The 20,652-nt window shown below is 42.5% G+C and overlaps 1 long non-coding RNA gene across 2 annotated transcripts in view; it reads right to left on the minus strand.

Moving 5' to 3' along the window:
* Positions 1-12,855: 12,855 nt before the first annotated feature.
* The window catches only part of LOC129562076 (uncharacterized), a 36,873-nt gene continuing 29,076 nt past the window's right edge, over positions 12,856-20,652 (minus strand). Inside the window, exons 6-7 of one of the 2 annotated variants that reach the window (XR_016037435.1) lie at positions 14,914-15,094; positions 12,856-14,065 (exon numbers count right to left, since the gene is read on the minus strand). This is a non-coding gene — a long non-coding RNA (uncharacterized LOC129562076). Of the gene's footprint in view, positions 14,066-14,913; positions 15,095-16,358; positions 19,632-20,652 lie in introns of those variants that run through there. The other variant, XR_016037436.1, reaches the window with a different exon arrangement.

Consider the following 20,652-nt stretch of genomic DNA (forward strand, 5'->3'; position numbering starts at 1 on the left):
TGTGATCATGTGATTACTATATATACAGTGATCACTAGGAACAAAACTTACTAGCAAAGTAACGAAAGAGACCCTTAACAAATTTCAAAGTAAATCATCTTTTAATAGGCAGTCATTAATGGAGGGAAAGAAAAGCAGATCTAACTGGGGGATGCACTATATGAGTTAACTCAGCCTTAAAGCTGTGTCCCTGGTCTCAGTTCAGTTCAGTCGCTCAGTCGTGTCCGACTCTCCGCAACCCCATGAATCACAGCACGCCCGGCCTCCCTGTCCATCACCAACTCCTGGAGTTCACTCAAACTCATGTCCACAGAGTTGGTGATGCCATCCAGCCATCTCATTCTCGGTCGTCCCCTTCTCCTCCCGCCCCCAACCTTTCCCAGCATCAGAGTCTTTTCCAGTGAGTCAACTCGTCGCATGAGGTGGCCAAAAGTACAAACCATAAACTTTTAGACAAGCCAGTATGAACCTACAAACTCACCTAGTGCATTCTTGCAATATTTTATTATGACCCTGCTGCTGCTGCAAAGTTGCTTTAGTCGTGTCTGACTCTGTGCGACCCCATAGACAGCAGCCCATCAGGCTCCTCTGTCCCAGGGATTCTCCAGGCAAGAATACTGGAGTGGGTTGCCATTTCCTTCTCCCTATTCTGACCCTACCTACCTCCAAAAAGAATTTTCAGTTTCACGTGTGTAATAACTTAAAATTTTTTAATAAAAGATCAAAATTCATAACTTGGACAGTGGAGAGTCAGGAATTATATCTGGACAAACGTGATTTTTTTTAAGCTTTTAATAAGCCATGTCTGTGGACACTGCTGTGTCCTTGGCATTTAGATTTTCTAAGACAAAATGTCTGCCCTCTCAGAACCCCTAAATGTAATTGAAGCTGGCTTTTAGCACTCTCAACAGCTTCCTCCAGCAGACTTAGCGTAGCACAAAATAATGTCTGACTGATGCTGGTCACAAGACTCAACTTCACGGGATGAGGGAAGGAAGATGGGGAGAGGCTGAATTCAGCCTTTGAATACTATCCATCAGCCTTCTCCAGGGAACTTCTCTGTTTTTATATTGTGATAATTGACTGCAAGCTCTAAAAGTATTTTATGTGACTATTGCATTCTAATGGGATGTCACCTTGAATTAGTCCAAATGATTGGTTGCAGTCCTTCACTGCATATGGGTGAGATGATACTACCTGCTGAGTTGAAAATGCGACCGAGTCATCTAAGGAAATCTGCCTGAGTGAGTGATCAGAATGATGACAAATACAGGTTTTATGAAAAACTAAATTCTTTGAGGAATGGTTGAACAAATTAAGATGTTCAGCACGCACACACCAAATACGTAACCATTGCCCAATATTTTATATGCTGTAAGGCTGAAGAAGAGATTAGGAGCCTTGCCGGGGGCAAGTTATCAAGTCCAGTATGCCTTCAAAGAAAGAAGTGGCTCTGTTAAGGGAAGAATGGGTTCAGACGGTGGTGAAAACACAGACTAGGAGGCTCAATGGGTAAAGAATCCACCTGCAATGCAAGAGATGCAGGAGACGTGGGTTCGTTCCCTGGGTTGGAAGATCCCCTGGACAAGTAAATGACAACCCACTCCAGTATTCTTGCCTTGTACAGTATTCTCCCACAGAGGAGCTTGGTGGGCTACAGTCAAAGGATCTCAGAATCGGACACGACTAAAGCTGCTGAGCAGGCACATATGCATAGGTGTCTGAGTTGAATGAACAGACCAGAGTGACCTGTGTGTACACACAAAACAATAAATTGCCTTTCAAGGGTACATTTATTTTATTGTTGTTCAGTGGCTCAGTCATGTCCGACTCTTTACGACCCATGGACTGCTGCACACGAGGCTTCACTGTCTCCCGGAGTTTGCTCAAACTCATGTCCATTGACTCTGATGCCATCCAACCATCTAATCCTCTGTCGCCCTCTTCTGCCCTCATTCTTTCCCAGAATCAGCATCTTTTCCAATGAGTTGGCTCTTTGCATCAAGTGGCCAAAGGTATTGGAGCTTCAACTTCAGCATCAGTCCTTCTAATGAATATTCAGGGTTGATTTCCTTGAGGTTTGACATTTATTTTAAGATATATGAACGGAACCTGTTACTACTTCCTATTATCTCAGCCAATAACAGACCTGGTGGCTAGAATGAGACTATATATGCAGAGTGTGATCCCCAAGTTAAAATGATGCATGCAGTCATTAGAATTCTTTTTAAGCTTATTCCTTTCTTGGGGGGAGTAAGTTCTCACCAAATCAGTTCAGTTCAGTTCAGTCGCTCAGTCGTGTCCAACTCTCCATGACCCCATGAATCACAGCACGCCAGGCCTCCCTGTCCATCACCAACTCCCGGAGTTCACTCAAACTCGTCCACAGAGTCGGTGATGCCATCCAGCCATCTCATTCTCTGTCGTCCCCTTCTCCTCCTGCCCCCAACCTTTCCCAGCATCAGAGTCTTTTCCAGTGAGTCAACTCGACACATGAGGTGGCCAAAGTACTGCAGTTTCAGCTTTAGCATCAGTCCTTCCAATGAACACCCAGGATTGATCTCCTTTAGAATGGACTGGTTGGATCTCCTTGCAGTTCAAGGGACTCTCAAGAGTCTTCTCCAACACCACAGTTCAAAAGCATCAATTCTTCGGCGATCAGCTTTCTTCATAGTCCAACTCTCACATCCATACATGACCACTGGAAAAACCATAGCCTTGACTAGATGGACCTTGGTTGGCAAAGTAATGTCTCTGCTTTTTAATATACTATCAAGGTTGGCCGTAACTTTCCTTCCAAGGAGTAAGCGTCTCACCAAATAGTTCTCACCAAATCTAGACATACTTAATTGCTTTGAGTTCTGTTTGTTCTGTTCTGGTTTTGCATTCCCTGTGGGTATCCTGAGTGATCTGGATTATGGATAGACGACAGAAACTGGATCTGCAGGTTCCTAGACTGTATCTCTCTTTCACACTAAACATATCCAGTGTTTCTTCCTTCTCAAGAAGGTAGTCATGGTCCTCCGGAGAAACAGAAATAATAGGACGTATAGATATGTAAGTGTAGATATAAAGAGATGTCAGTGTTGAATTGGAGGCTGAGAAGTCCCATGATCTGCTATTTACAAGCTAGAGACCCAGTAAAACCAATGATTAATTCTAGTCCAAAAGCCTCATAACCAGTGTAGTCAAAGGTGTAAATCCTAGTCTGGGGGCAGGAGAAGACCGGTGTCACAGCTCATGAAGACAGGAAGCAAAAGAAGCAAACTTCTCCTCATACCTCTTCGTTTGCTGCAAGCCCCCAGTTGGATGCTGCTGCTGCTGCTACTAAGTCGCTTCAGTCGTGTCCGACTCTGTGCGACCCCATAGACGGCAGCCCACCAGACTCCGCCGTCCCTGGGATTCTCCAGGCAAGAACACTGGAGTGGGTTGCCATTTCCTTCTCCAGTGCATGGAAGTGAAAAGTGAAAGTGAAGGCGCTCAGTCGTGTCCGAACTTCGCAACCCCATGGACTGCAGCCTACCAGGCCCGTCTCTCCATGGGATTTTCCAGGCAAGAGTACTGAGTGGGTTGCCATTGCCTTCTCCGCCAGTTGGATGATGCCCACCCAAATTAGGGAGAAAATCTGCTTTACTGAGTGCACAGATTCAAATGCTAATCTCATAAAAAAAAAAAACACCCTCACAGACACACCCAGAAACACTGTTTAATCCAAGCACTCTACAGCCCAGTCAGGAATAGACCCTGATGCTGGGAAAGATTGAGGGCAGGAGGAAAAGGGAGCAACAGGGGATGAGATGGTTAGACAGTATCATCGACTCAATGCACATGAGTTTGAGCAAACTCCGAGAGATAGTGAAGGACAGGGAAGCCTGGCATGCTGCAGTCCGTGGCGTTGCAAAGAGTCAGACATGACTGAGCAACTGAACAATGATCAACGACAACTACAGCCCAGTCAAGGTGACATAAAATCGACCATCACACTCGGGAACGTCATCCGCCCAAGGGCTTGGCTTCTAAAGAACTCTGTGTGGTAGAGGAGACCTTTGAAGACCTTTTGCTAATATTTTCTCCCAGCTTGTGGCTTGTCTTTCCATTTTTGAATAGCGATGTGTTTAATACTGATGAAGCTTAGTTGATCGATTTTTTTCTTTTATGGATTATATTTTTTATGTCCTAAAAAATCTTTGCCTAACCCAAGATTACAAAGCTTTTTTTCTTCTAGAGGTTTTATAGTTTCAGGTTTTACATTTAGGTCTATGCTCCATTCGGGGTTAATTTATGTATATAATGTATGAGTCAAGATCAAAATTTTAATATGCCTGTCCAGTTGTTCCAGAATTATTTTTTAAGACCATTTTTTCTCCATTAAATTGCCTTTGCATATTTGTCAAAAAATCAATTAACTATATATATGCATGGGTCAATCTCTGGATTTTGTATTTCATTAATCTTATGTGTCCATCCTTTCACCAACATCACACAATTTTGATTACAGTAGCTGAAGCCAAGATCTTCTACATAAATCCATGGACATGAGTAAATGCAAAATGCAAAACACTTTTAGAAGAACATACCCTTAACCCATAACACAGAGAAAGCCCTACTTATTTAAGTCCATAAGTCAAACTAACAAACACTACAAGCAAGAGTCAGCAGTCACTGCAAACAATACAACAGAAGAAAGTCATGTGGCGGAATTGTCAGAAAGAATATAAAATAAGTACATTTACAGACATAATGGGATTAATCAAAGCCCTGAGAAAGGAGCCTCTGGTTCAGGTCAGATAAGAATGAACACATTCCACTCTATTCCTCCTACTAATTACAACCAAGAACTCTAGAGTAAAACATAAAAGCGACTATAAGTAGACTCTGAAAGGTGATGAGAAGATGGTAAACCAGCTGGAGAACTTGGGACTTAAGGGACAATCCAGCAGTAAGTTTCTTGAGTAGTTTTTTATTTGTTTAATATCCTGTCATATATCCTGGGACCTAGAGCAACCCATGACCTGGAACCACTATCAGGTACAAACGAAAAAAAACAAAACTCTTTCATAACAAAAGACCAAGAGGATGACTACAGGATGGAACATTTTTAACTCTAACAGACCTAATCCAGGCAAATACCATAAGTGGTGCAACAGCCTCCCGCCCCAACCCATTGCCCACCATCACCATCCCCACTCTGCACAAAATGAAGGTCAAGCAAAGTGGCTTCCCTTCCCTTTCTGAGAGACGGTGGGGAGGAGTTCTGTCGATGCTCCCTGCTCCGCATTAAATAAACACACAGAAGCAGCACTTCTCCTCCCACCAAGCACGGTGCTGAGAGGCTGTGGGGTATTGCCCTGTTGACAGTATTCACCAAGCACTAAGCAGCAAAGAGGCAACATCCCCTTCCCCTCCCAGCTAGAGAGTCAGGAAAGGATTATGGAAAGGAGGGAGTAGAAGAAAGAGACCATTTAATCTAAGTCCCAGGCTCATCTCTGAGTGGCTCAAGCATTAAAACTGACCAGAATCAACACATCAAAAGCTTTGTGAACTGAACCACAGTGTGGAATACCACCCAGGTTTCAGACTGGCCTCTCAGTAGTACACAGTGGGGCAGACCAGAATAGTACTGCAAAAGTTTAAAAGTTAAATTAACATTCAAACCACAACCCACAAAAGTGGGCCAGGATGTGTGTTCTAAATCTAAATGGGTTGACTGCTTGCTAAAATAGAAGATTTTAAAGAGGAACAAGAGTCTCATAACATAATACACAGAATTTCTAAAATACAGTCCAAAATTACTTGGTATAGTAAAAGCCAGGAGACGCTCATCTTGTGTGAGAAAATAAATAAACGGATACTAATGCCCAAAGATGGAAGTGTTGGAATTGTCTGATGAAGATTTTTAAGGAAGTTTCATCAAAATTCTCAAAAAAGCAATTATGAACATTCTGGAAACAAACAGAACACTAGAAAATCTCAGCAAAGAAATAGAAGATATAAAAAGAAAATCAAATGGAAATTTAGAACTGAGAAATACAATATCCAAAATAAAAATATTCACTGGATAAGCTCAATTACAGAGATCACAGAGGAAAGAGAAAATTTAACATGTGCATGTCAGTCACTCAATCGTGTCTTTGCAACTCCATGGACTGTAGCCCGCCAGGTTCCTCTGTCCATGGAATTCTCCAGGCAAGAATACAGAATGGGTTACCATTCCCTTCTTCAAGGGATCTTCCCAACCCAGGGATCAAACCCAGGTTTCTTTTTAGTGTAAAATCTCCCCCAATTTGTTGCAAGACAGAAAAGAAAGCAAACTCCAGATTCAAGTAGCTGATTAAATTTGAAAAACAATAAACCCAAAGAAATCCCCAGCCAGACACATCATAATCAAACTGCTGAAATGAAAGGGGAAAAACCAACAAAACACAACAAAAAACCCAGGGTTAGACATAACATGGATGAGACATGATACAGAATTTTTACATTGGCAACTAGATAGATAATAAATACTAGAATTGTAATGTTAAATTAAATGCTTTCCTGATGAAAACATTTAATAATAGTTCGTGTAATTTCTAAAAATTAAATAAAACTTCTCCACCTGCCCATCTGCCCAATCCCCACACTCTCATGCAGGGCCCATTCTCTATTTGAGGTTCTGTTCTCCCGTTAAACCACCTACATGCAGATCTCTGTCTTGGAGTGTATTTCCCAGGAGCCTAACCCAGTATGTGCCGTTGGCCTGATGGCAGAAAGAAACATTGGTCCTCTGTCTCCACTTTCAGACAGTGATGTAGTGAAACAAGCAAATGGTGAGCTTGCTGGTAGATATCGTTAAATGTACTCATGTCTTATATGTAGCTTAATTTAAATAGCTTTATTTTTTTAATATTTATTCATTTGTCTGCATCGGATCTTAGTTACGGCACTCCAGATCTTCAGTGTAGAAGATCTTCAGGTGGAATCTTTTGTCATGGTGCAGAGACTAACTGTGGGGCGTAGGCTCAATAGTTGTGGCACCCAAGCTGTCTAGTTGTGACACATGCACTCTGGCGTGCGTGGGCTTCAGTAGGTGTGGCGTGCAGGCTTAGTTGCTCCTCAGCATGTGGGGTCTTTGCTCCCTCACCAGGAATTGAATCTGCATCCCCTGAATTGCAGGGAGGATTCTTAACCACTGGACCACCAGGGATGTTCTAGCTTTGATTTTTAATTTTAGATACTTAAATATTTGATGTGTCTTCATTTTGTATTCTTGTCCCAGGTGCCACAAATATTTGGAGTATGCCTACTCATCCCTCTTTATTTCTGTTATATTTTTTAGTTTCTGTCCTAGAGGAACACCATTGGTTTAATAAAAATGATCTTGTATCTGGAAAACAAGGTGAATTTTCTTATTAGTACTATTCCTTTTCTGATGATACTACTGAATTGTTTTATTAGTAAAGATAATTATAATAACTGCAGTAATAACTATTAGTTTTCTTCTTCAGTCTTCGTAGCTCATATGCTTTTCTCCTCTAACAATGTTGGCTAAACCTTGCAATATTTGTGGTGGGTAATAGAGGCACCCTGTGGCATCCTATTTATTGTTATCTTCAAGGAAATATATCAAAATTTGTTCAATAAGCATGATTTCTGTTGTAGGATTTTTAGTATACTCACCTTTATTGAGGCACAGAGGCTCCTTTCTTCTTCTGATTTTCTGAGCATTTTTTATGTAAATAGGTATTAAATGTCAACAAATGTTCTTCCTGCATTAGATACCCTTATGTATTGTCTCCTTTAGACGATTAACATGGTAGCTTACAGCGATAGATTTCTTTGATGTGAAACCATTCTTACATTTCTCATTGCAAGCCTGCTTGTGCACAGGATATACAAATATGCATATTTTAATAAAATGTAAAATGTGTTTAAGATTTTATGTCTGTGACAATAAGCGAAATGAGCCTATAATTGCTTAAGGTGTCATTTGCTTCCTAAACTGTGTAGAAATAAACAAAGACCAACCAGATGAGAATAGACGGGGCTATTATCCAGAGCTTGCTGAAGCAAGAGAGTCAGCCGCCATCACTTGCATTTGGGAAGAGACTCAAAGGCCTTAGTGAAAAAGATGAGAGGCTGAAGGTTTCCTCTGCTTAGAGGTCGTTGACATGGGGAGGCTGTAGGAGGCCTAACTAGTGGGCCCTTCTGTGTGATGGGTTAGGGGTACACATTTGGCTTTCTCCTGTTGGTCCTAAAAAAGGGACAAAAATTAGAGAAGCTGTTAGTTATTAATCAAGTCCTGGCTATTCAGTGCTGATGATTGCAAAAGTTATTGTTGGTTTCCTGGGTTGTTTGCTAGAGACAATGGTCTAACTTTCTACAAGTCTGACTTGGAGATAGTCAGTTAGCTTCCTAGGCTGGTTACCATAGCTTACGGACTAGTTTCCTGGGCCAATTATTGCCTATTTTGGGTCAGAGTTCTATTTTTATATATGATCTGGTCATCATCTGTTTGTATATTTAGACCCTTCACTGACTTTGGCAGCTTTTCCTCTTTTACAATTTTCTGGAACAACTTATAGAAGATAGAGATTCTTGAAAGTTTGGGAAAATTCCTCTGAGAAACTATCCAGGCCAAATCCTGGACAGTGGAGGTCTTTGTTTTCAATAGTCATTAAATAACCAAATAATCATTACACTATTTAAATTATCTGTTCTTCCACCAATTTTTGCCTTTCTTACTTTCCCAAAAACATATCTGCTTCATCTAAGTTGTCATATTTACTTGAAAGAGTTCATCATGGTAGCATTTCACAATCATTTGCATCTTCATAACCCTACTTTGTATGTGTTTCTGTCTTTTTTTCTTTCCTTGATCAACCTTGCCAGAAGTCTATCATTCCAGTTTTTCTAACAGCCAAATATGATTAGCTAATTAATCTTCTGGGGTGTTTGTGTTAGTTTGGTGAGTATCTGATTCTATTAGTTTCTTGGTTACTTCCTTCCTTCTTGTTGGGTTTGCACTGTTGCCATTTTTTAACTTCTTGAGAAAATTGCCGAACATTTGTTTTCAACTTCCCTTGTTTGTTTATTTTTTCAATGTATTGTTAAAGTTACGCGTTTCTTTCTGTTTGCTTTAAATGGGTTCCCTAAATTTTGGCACAAGGGCAGGGTAAGCCACATAATGTAATGCATACACCATCAGGCCCATCTGAGGGGTGAGTGGAGGCTCTCTGGATGAAGATTGTTACCCTCCTTTTAAATATGTAGAAAACATGGACATGCCCTTGGGTACTAGTAGGTATAAACACACAGAAAGTCAAGAGATCTGTGCTCACAACTCTTCTGTGTGTGGTGCGGGGGGCAGGGGGGGCAGTTTATTGAATTTGTTACAATATTGCTTCTATTTTATGTTTTGGCTTTTTGGTGGCAAGGTATATGGGTTTAGCTCCCCCACCAGGGATTGAATCCCCACACTGTGCATTGGAAGGCAAAGTCTTAACCACTGGACCACCAGGGAAGTCCCTGTGTTTAAGATTCTTGATATTGGTTTGTATTTTCCATAGTGGAAAATCTCCTTTAAAGAGCAAGACAAGCCTAATGTTACTGAAGGATTCCCGGAGCCATTATATGTATATATATATATATATATATGCTATTAATATACAGTGAGTCTTCTACACACAAACAAGTTCCATTCCAAGAGCACATTTGTAAGTCCAACCTGTTCCTAAATCCAACAAGGTTAGCACAGATACCCAACAAACACAACTGACTATATAATGACTTAGCACACATATAGTATTATACTGCAATCGATTTGTAATACTTTTCACACAAATAATAGCTTAAAAACAAATACAAAATAAAGGAAACATGCTTAATCATACAGTACAGTCCCTTGAAAAGTACAGTAGTACAGCACAACAGCTGGCATACAGGGGCTAGAATTGAGTGAATAGGCAAGAAGAGCTACTCACTGGAGGAGGGAGAAGACGTGGCTGATGGGAGAGCTGAAGGATCGTCAGTAATGAGAGATGGACGGGGCAAACTGCAGTTTCACTCAAGCCTGACATTGATGGTTCCTGGTTCCTTGCTGGATTCAATTCTATCTACCCTCTTGAAAAAAAGATCCCGTGATGTGTGCCTAGTAGCTCCTTCTTTCTCATCACAGATGACACAGTAGCCCTGGGTTGCATTCTAAATGGCTGCTGCAACCCTCATGTACAGTTCTAGGTTTGGGTCTTGTGCCTCAAAAACTAGTAAGTGAAACAGACATTGCTCAGTCGTGTCCAACTCTTTGCGACTGACCTCCAATTCCAGAAGGTCTTCATTAGTAACCTACACAAAGCACAACCACTTGAAGAGGATGCACACACATGGCAATGTATGCCAGTCACAGGAACTGACTTACATGATTGGACATGCAAACACCCATGCTCATCTTTGAAAGCTGGCAACTTGAAGGTTTATATGTAGGAGACATATTTATAAACATTAGGAATATATATATATATGAAGGCTGCTTTTGGTTCGCATTAGAATTCACTATTGGACCCATGCCCCTGATACATAAGAAAGATAATAACACACATTAAGAGGTTTGGTTTTTTTGTTTCTGTTTGTTTGTTTTGGCCATTTCACATGTTTTATGGGGTCTCAGTTCCCTGACCAGAGATTGGACCTAGGCCACAGCTGTGAAAACCTGGAATACAAATCACTAGGTCACCATGGACCTCTCGAGAGGTGAAAAGCTATTTAGATAATGATTAGAAAAAACTGGAACACTAGTCAGATAAAAATAAGCTAGATTTTCTACTTATATACAAAAACAAATGTCTGATGTAAAAGAAAAACAAGCTAAATGCTAACAGGAAAATGTAGGAGACCATCATTGTGAGCTCCAGGTAGGGAGAAATTTTATGAACGAGACTGGAAATATATAAACCATATAGCAAAATTTTAGTGGATTTCACTGTACCAAAATTCATTTCTTTCAACAAAATTGGCAATAGTTAACAAAACATAAACAGATACTTCTAGTATCTATATAATAACTGTACAAAAAACATATAAACCATTATTGATAGACCTCAAAATCAGTGTTGAGTGAGAAAAGTAGGAAGCAATATTAATATTGCATGCCATCCATATAGGGCTTCCCAGGTGGCACTGGGAAGAACTTGCCTGCTAATGCTGCTGCTGCTGCTGCTGCTAAGTCGCTTCAGTTGTGTCCGACTCTGTGTGACCCCATAGACAGAAGCCCACCAGGCTCCCCCATCCCTGGGATTCTCCAGGCAGGAACACTGGAGTGGGTTGCCATTTCCTTCTCCAATGCATGAAAGTGAAAAGTGAAAATGAAGGCGCTCAGTTGTGTCTGACTCTTCGCAACCCCATGGACTGCAGCCCACCAGGCTCTTCTGTCCGTGGGATTTTCCAGGCAAGAGTACTGGAGTGGGATGCCATTGCCTTCTCCGCAGGAGACATAAAAGATGCAGGGTCAATCACAGGGGTCAGGAAGATCCCCTGGAAGAGCGCATGGCAGCCTACTCCAGTAGTCTTGTCTGGAGAATCCCATGCACAGAGGAGCCTGGCAGGCTACAATCTGTAGGGTCGCACAGAGTCAGACACGACTGAAGCAAATCAGCATTCACGCGTGCCATCCATATAAATAGATGCACGGATGCACGCAAAACAAAATGACTTGTTTTATAAGAATCAGTTCAGTTCAGTTCATTCGCTCAGTCATGTCCGACTCTTTGCGACCCCATGAATCACAGCACGCCAGGCCTCCCTGTCCATCACCAACTCCCGGAGTTCACTCAAACTCATGTCCATCGAGTTGGTGATGCCATCCATCTATCTCATTATCTGTCATCCCTGTCTCCTCCCGCCCCCAATCCCTCCCAGCATCAGAGTCTTTTCCAGTGAGTCAACTCTTCGCATGAGGTGGCCAAAGCATTGGAGTTTCAGTTTTAGCATCAGTCCTTCCAATGAACACCCAGGATTGATCTCCTTTAGAATGGACTGGTTGGATCTCCTTGCAGTCCGAGGGACTCTCAAGAGTCTTCTCCAGCACCACAGTTCAAAAGCATCAATTCTTCCGCAATCAGCTTTCTTCACAGTCCAACTCTCACATCCATACATGACCACGGGAAAAACCATAGCCTTGACTAAACAGACCTTTGTTGGCAAAGTAATGTCTCTGCTTTTTAATATGCTATCTAGGTTGGTCATAACCTTCCTTCCAAGGAGTAAGCGTTTTTTAATTTCCTGGCTGCAATCAGCATCTGCAGTGATTTTGGAGCCCAAAATAATAGAGACACATTTAAAGTCATGACTTAAAGTGTGTATATCAGATGGAGAAGAATGACAGTAGAAAGTAAGAGAGAAAAGCGGGGGAAAGAAAGAGACAACTTACACTTCAGCTCAGAGCACTAGTCTAAACATGAGTACTCAATTCTAGGCAAGAAAAAATTAGACTAAAAAACATTTGTCAAATGTTTAGTCTAGCAACTCATGGACCAGTCATTAGCTACCTCCCCAGCACCACCTCAAAGACTCACCTAAGATTGTGCCACCAAGATTAGGTTTACTGTACGTATTTTTTTCAATCAGCAAAATCATTGAACCTTCCTAATCAGAACTTTCTTTTTATTACAAATAACAGTAAGGAAATAGTTGAACTGAGTGTTTGAAATGAGAAGAATCCTCTGGCTCATTTCTTTTAAAGGCTTCCCTTCCCCAATAAAACAAAGAGTGAAACAATTGGTTGCATTTGAGCTTTTAATTAGACCAAATTTAATATGCCTACAAGTATTTTGCCTGCCAGGCATTGCAAAGATCTTTGCTGCTGATTTTACAAGAATTTAAGACATGGGAAGACACGTTGGCTGGGATTAAATAAGAGATTATCTTGGCAAGTGAGAATGACAAAAAAGTCAGGGAAAAATACAACCTTATTGGAAGGGGTGGGGAGAGAGGGATGGGCTGGCAGCCATATGGAAAATGAGTCTCAGAAACGCAGTGTAATTGACTCAAGAGTAGATACAGTTTTGTAGATATATATATATATATATATTCGAGGGGGGAGAGGCTTAAAAAAACATAAAACTATGAACACAAATACAAAATTTTAAAATATGAAATCAGTTATGATTGTGAACATTTATTTCAAATGAAAAAAGAAATCTCAGTAAATTTCAAATGCTCATAGATATGTTAAACATCACAAAATCTTTAACAATATCATACCGTCTCTTCACAAACCATCTTGACCATTTCAGCAATACTTGCTTTTCTACATTTTTTGGCTGCATAGCTTTTTTCTATGATAATAATTTCATAACTTTTTATAGAGTGAGAACAGAAAAACAAGTCAGTCTTTCCTCTGGTATGGTTGATTAAAATTAGATTTTTATTATTAATTATCAGATGTATGTATGACTTCACACACAAATATACACACTTTTGTAAGAATGCTACAGGTTTTTGCCCTATAAATACAGAAATTCTGAAAAACATCTATTTCATGTGATGCCATCAAAAAGAAAAGGCATATTATGCTTCACTTAGAATGATACTCGTTGCATTATTGAGTGGATTCTTGACAGGAAAGAACTTTTGTTTGGATCACATATTGAGGAGAACTGAGTCCTGTGCCTGGGATTCTGCACACCTGATGCCTGGGAGCATTTCCCCTGGGTTAGCTTCTGACCCTGTACATTTCAAACCTCACTTCTCTTCCACTGGCATATCTGGGCCAGACGCTGAACGATCTTCTCTTATTGCTCTACAACCTCTGGCCCTGCAGCTACATGTAGCCACCAGGTTGAGCCAGCCCTGTAGGTGATAAAAATATTCCTGGATGTTATTCCCACATTGACAACAACGCAGCACAGAAGTAACAAAAAAAAAAAAAGAAATACATCCTTCAAAGCCCCCAAAAATGAAATTCCTCAGTTAGTAGTCCTTTCAGCAAATCCCCAAAGAATCCAAAGCTGTGCTTATTCCATAGCCCAAGTCGAAGTCACGAAGGAAGCAGACAGCCGTCTTGACCAAACTTAGTTGAAGTATTATACTTCTGCAAATATCACAAGAGCAAATGTTGAGGGAGCAGGACACTGGTGCCCACTTTCCCCCCATCACAAACCTCCCAGGACTTGGAAAAGCCCATGCTAGTGAAGCCCTGGTAACTTCCTTGGCTTCTCAGCAAATCCACCTGGGACTCTATAGGGTGCAAACATGGCTGACAGTCCTGCTCAGCTGCAGACCTGGTTAGAGAATACAGACTAGAAGGCCTCTCAAGAGTGGAAAGAGAAGTGGTGTCTTTGTAAGCCAGGTGGGGTGGGGTGAAGTCGGCGAGCAGATGGGAGCAGGGAGAAGACAGAAAGCACCCCCTGAGCTCTCATTATCTCATCTTGAATAAATGAAAAAAAAAAAATCACCCTGGGGCTGGTCCCAGCAACCGATGAGCTACTTGCCATCTTTTAAAGTCTCCTGGCTTTTCAAGAAATGGTGACCAGGACCAGCTTCTTCAAATTGCTATCACTGACTTTCTGCCACAAACCTACTTCTCCTTTTACTCTCTTTTTGACCCTTTTCATTTATTCATTTTCAAAGACATTTTATTGAAGTATAGTTGATTTACAATGTGTTAATTTCTGTTGTACAGCAAAGTGATTCAGTTATATATACTTTTTCATATTATTTTCCACTATGGTTTCTCACAGGGTATTGAATACAGTTCCCTGTGCTGTACAGTAGAACCTTGCTGTTTATCCGTCCTATACATAACAGTTTGCATCTGCTCACCCCAAACTCCCAGTCCATCCCTCTCTCACGCTGGCAACCACAAGTCTGTTATCCACATATTTAGACCCTTTTTAAGTAAGCCACAACCCACACACATACACACACTCACACACTCACATTTTGCATTTTCCTCTAAGTTCCTACTACCCAGGCAAACATTAAGTCAGGAACTGAATCCATCGCTTGGAATCTTGGACTGGCCACTTGAAAACTGGAAACCTTTGGTCTCCTTCCTGTGAGAAAACCTCCACACATCTCCCAGACAGTTGAGGTGAGAGAGCACATCAGTGCCAGCCACCTGCAATGTATAGGAAGGAAGCTCCTTAAAACCTAAGGATGGTTTTCCTTCTTAAAAAAAAAAAAAGAAGCCTTTATTTCTGCACTGCTGGAGGGTAAGAGACTTGATATTCATAACTATGACCTTGGATTCCCATTTAAATCATCAAAAAACAACTGAGAAAGGACATGAAAGTTAAAGTCATGTGACTTCCACTTCCATTTAGGACAGAGCAGCCTACAGGAGACCAAAATTTCTGCCAGGAAAAACTGGGAAATCTAGATATGATTTAAAAAAAAAAAATCATTCAACAGTGTCAGAAGGCTGAATGAAGTAATAAGTCTTGGGCAATGCTGATTCTGGAGACAGGAGAACTGCAGGCTAATTGGCAGCCACTCTTCCCAGGGGCCCCTCATGCCACGAGCTGCAGAGAAAGAGTCACTTCCTGGGAGGAGGAGGACTCTGTCTTAAAAGCAGGTCTTCTCCACTTCAGACTATGAATTTCTTACAGGCGGTTTTGCCTATCTTGCTGCCTATGGTATTCCTAGCTCCCAACACAGTGCCTGGTTGGTGGTGGTTCAGTTGCTAAGTTGTGTCCGACTCTTGTAATCCCACGGACTGTAGCCCACCAGGCTCCTCTGCCTATGGGATTCTCCAGGTGAGAGAATCCTGGAGTGGGTTGCCATTTCCTTCTCCAGAGGATCTTCCCGACCAGGAAACGAACCCCAGTCTCCTGCATTGCAGGCAGATTCTTTACCAACTGAGCTTTGAGGGAAGCCCCAACACAGTGCCTGGTACACAGTAAATGTTGAGTTGAATACGTTGAATTCAACTGAGTTGAACTGAGTTGAATCGAAACAATGAATACTTTCTGGCTCTTTCAGATCTTCTTGATTTCAGAGGGACTTTTTCATCAATAGAGTCAAATCTAAGATCCTTTCTGATTAGAATTGCATCCTCTGGGTCCTGCTGTAATATCTTGAGGGCTTGGAAATGGGCTGGGTTGGGAGTCTTGCATCAATGTTCTATTAGTAAAATCCTAGGCCAGGTCCATGACAACACTGCTAGGGCCCCGGGCCTTCTCTCCCTGACCACACACAGTCCTAAGACTCTACCCGGAGAAGTCTAAGAACTTCTCTGGTGGCCTAGCAGGCATTTTCTGTTTAACTCAGTTCAGTTTAGTTCAGTCGCTCAGTCATGTCAGACTCTTTGCGACCCCATGAATCACAGCACCCCAGGCCTCCCTGTCCATCACCAACTCCCGGAGTCCACTCAAACTCATGTCCATCGAGTCGGTGATGCCATCCAGCCATCTCATTCTCTGTCATCCCCTTCTCCTCCTGTCCCCAATCCCTCCCAGCATCAGAGTCTTTTCCAGTGAGTCAACTCTTCGCATGAGGTGGCCAAAGTATTGGAGCTTCAGCTTTAGCATCAGTCCTTTCAATGAACACCCAGGACTGATCTCCTTTAGGACGGATTGGTTGGATCTCCTTGCAGTCCAAGAGAGTTTAACTCAACCCACTTCCAAATCTCTACAAAAGGTTGTAGGCTCTTCAAGTCCACCTTCTGGGCTCAGCACTTACCTGGAGATTCTAAACCAGGCTCCATTCTCAATGGGCTCTGGGCTTCCCCTCACTCTACAGGGGCCTCAAAGTCCCCACCCTGAAGGAGCTAGGATGCTGATAGGAAACACACTCTGTGACACATACTTAAGTCCCCAGTTATGGGATACTTTAAAAGTATGTTTCTAAGTTGGCTTAGACATTCTCAGAACTTGATTCCTGTGCATTTTATGTCCTTTTTTTTTTTTCCTTTCCAAGTATAAAGGACTGTGACTGAAGCCAAGGCAACTGAGTTGTACCCCTGGTTCTGCTGCTGCGTGTCCTTGTATTATTATCGAAAGAGTGTGTGGGATCTGGCTGCTCACTACTCAAAAACCAATAAATAGCCAGGTTGGTAGAAAGGAAAGTTTGCTTTATTTCAGATGCCAACAACTCAGGAAGAAGGGCAAACATCTTTTCAAAAGCCAACTCCCCCCAGCTGGCAACCAGTGGGGCAAAAGGTTTTATAGACAGAAGGAGGGGGCCATATGCAGGAACAGCACAGTCAGCTCTGACAGTCATCTTCAAACGGGTCATCGGTGGTCTGACCAGCATCATCTTGATTGTTTTAGGTGCAGTTAATCTTCAGTTCCAGGGTCCATTTGTTTCCATTTCTCTGAGTCCAGTTCTCAGAACTGTAACTGCTTATGTTGTGGGTACAGTGTGGTCATCATGTAGTTAACTTCTTCCACCTGGTATTAGTCTCTATAAGACAGCTCACAGGATATGGCTCAGAATATTATCTACAGCCCTTGAGAAAGAACCAAAGGCCTTTGACTAAGCTTATTGACTACATGATTATTATTTGGTCTCCTTCCACTGTTTTCCTTTGTTTCCACGTGTTCTCGTTTCTCTGATTAAACCTACTCTTTGACTAAAGTCTTCCACAGGCAAAAGGCAGGCAGAGGACACAGTGGGGAAGGACCATAGGGTCCTGACCTGTTTCAGTATCATCAGTTCTTTGAGGGGACCCTGACCCATTCACTTTGGGGTTTGGTCCTTCGGAGAGAATTTTATTTTCTTGGAGCACCTTGAGGTTTTCAGGCTCCAGGAAACGTGGGACCAACATTTACATGAGACTAGGCTATAAACCCAATGCCACATAATTAAATCACAATGAGAGGCCTGCAGGCACTGTGTGCTACCCACCCAAGATCCAATGACCGAGGAATCCAAACCACTCATGAGAGGACTATTTCGGTGCCTACAGAAGGACTAGTGCTGTGGGTAAGAGCAGGGGCCCCGATGCCACGTGGCCCTTCTCTGCTACCTAACCAGCTGTATGGTTGCCTTCAATAAGTTACTTAAACCTCTCAAGGCATCAAATTTTGAAATTGTTGGAGGGACGGTATACCTATTCCATAGGTTTATTGCGAGGATTAAATGGACCATCTGATGTCAAGTGCTAAGAACAGCCCAGGGCACAGAGAAAGCCTCTCTAAGTACTAATGTGACAGATTTAGCCAAGTATGGAGAGTCCTAAAAAGCTTTCTCTGACCCAAACCGCTCACACCTCTCCTGATGGAATCTTGGGCCCTCCTGGGGGCTGGATAAAGACTAAGAATGGCCTTGAATGCTTCTTTTCCAGGACACCGTGCTGGCTGTGTATTTTTATTGTCACATCAAGACTTTAACCACTCAGATTAATTCAGTTGACTAGATTATACCTTTCTTGTTTACATCCAGTTCCAGGTAGCACTCTGAGGCACCTAGGGGGGGTTTGCTTCATCTTTAAATCCCCACTGTTTCACATAGTGCCTGTAGACTATTCCGTAAATATCTGTTTCATAAAGGCAAGGGTTTGATCTTGGTGTTTCAAGTCTCCCCCTGCAGCACATCTTGTGGAGTGGGGAATACCTGCAGATAGCCAGTCCATCTCATCAATGACTTTCTTCCTAATTTCTCGGTGAGTGACATTTTCCTGACCTCTTTTCCAGGATCTGGAAGCAATTTCCTAAAGCCCACACCTTAGAGAAGACCCGTGTCCAGAGGTATGTGTACCCTACAGTGGACTTTCCTTTCTTCAAGCCCTTATCAAATCTTCCTAGTCTTTCAAGGATAAACTGAAGACTGAGGAACAGGTGACCAATATCTCTTCTAGTTTCTTTCCTTCTCCTATTTAACAGTCCATTTAAAACCTCAACCTAGAAATGGGAATTTCATGCAAAGTAGGGGTTGATGGTTTAGTTAAGGCCCTCAAAAGAGATAAGGGAGCTCAAGAAATTGTCCGCGGCTTCCTTGGTGGCTCAGTGTAAAGAATTCACGTGACAGTGCAGGAGACATGGACTCCATCCCTGGTCTGGGAAGATCTCACATCTGGAGATCCACATGCTACCTCCATACCTGTGGCCCATGCGCCACGATTATTGGCCCTGTGCTCTAGAATCTGGGAGCTGCAACTACTGAAGCCCGCAAGTTCCAGGGCTTGTGCTTCACAACAAGAGAAGCCACCACAAGGAGAAGCCCTTGCACCGCAACTAGAGAAGTGGTGTGAAGTGAAGTCGCTCAGTTGTGTCCGACTCTTTGCGACCCCATGGACTGTAGCCCACAAGGTTCCTCCGTCCATGAGATTTTCCAGGCAAGAATATTGGAGTGGGTTGCCATTACTTTCTCCAGAGATCTTCCCGACCCAGGGATTGAACCCAGGTCTCCCGCATTGTAGGCAGACATTTTACCGTCTGAGCCACCAGGGAAATCCAGTAGCCCCCAGTAACTACAACTAGAGAAAAGCCCATGCAGAGAAAGGAAGACCCAGCACAGTCAAAAAAAGATTTAAAAATAAAAAAGAAATTGTCCAGATGGAGTTGCAAGCAGAAAGAGTCATTAGACGTGTAAATGTGCCAACGAAGGGCCTCTTCTTCGTTTTCAGGTTGGCCTGTGAGCTCCCTGTGGGCAAACCAAGGTTCTGCTCACAGAGATAGATCCAGGACCCAGCACAGTCCCCAGCTGGATGAGCTCTGTGTGTGGTTATGAATTAAGTTATTGGAACTTTCAGTGGATTAAAAAAGGTCGCAACAGCTTGGCTCATAGTAAGGCATTCAACCAGTGACTCTTCACATGGAGTTGGTAAACAAAAAGCGCTGAGGCACAGCTATTTGGACCCAGAGTTTTGGATTCAGAGTCAGATAATTCCAGAATCAAATCCCAGTTTTGCTTGCTTCTTTTTGCATGCCCTGGGCCACTCCCCAGTAAAGGCACTGCCTCACAGGATTGCCATGAAATGGCATGAAATCACATACATGAAATCTACATTAGCAATTACTGATGCTTGCTCCACATTACCTGGGTCCAGAGGCTGTTCTAGGGCTTTCCACTTGATCCTCACATAATCTGAAAAGGAAGGTGCCTTTTTTTCCCCCACATACTTTATTTACTTGGTTGAAAGCCTTCTATGGTCCGTAAAATGTTTTATGTAGTTGATCTCAACTTTGTTCACACTTATTTCAGTGAGTCAGATATTGGTTTTCTATGCTCAGGACTCTACTCAGGGTCTGCCATTGCCAACTGATGTATTTCAAGGTCAAGGTTGGCACTTTCATATCAAATCTTATTTGAAATCCTCTGTCAGTTCTTTCCTGGATTCTAAACTTTGCATTCCTACATGGAACCGGCGTCCTAAAGTCACCAAGATAAATCCCTTTCCTCTGATATCATGTGATCTAATTCCACCTGCCCCTTCCCGGGACCACCAGACTCCAGCACCTTGACTGGGATGCCAGCCGGGCACCTCCTGCTCTACCCTCAAGGAAAGTGCCTTTAACCACCGCCACCCCCAGCATATAGGTGACACTGTGGGAGAAAAAGGTAAGCCAAGTCTCCAGGGTCATTCAGCTAGTGGTAGGGATTCTGTGAGCCATACTTAATTAAGGTAGAGCTGCAGGAGAAGGAAATGGCAACCCACTCCAGTGTTCTTGCCTGGAGAATCCCAGGGATGGGGGAGCCTGGTGGGCTTCCGTCTATGGGGTCACACAGAGTCGG

Source organism: Moschus berezovskii, chromosome 5, assembly GCF_049115385.1.
Source record: "Moschus berezovskii isolate FMDL1 chromosome 5, NW_MosBer_1.0, whole genome shotgun sequence".
Taxonomy (NCBI): domain Eukaryota; kingdom Metazoa; phylum Chordata; class Mammalia; order Artiodactyla; family Moschidae; genus Moschus; species Moschus berezovskii.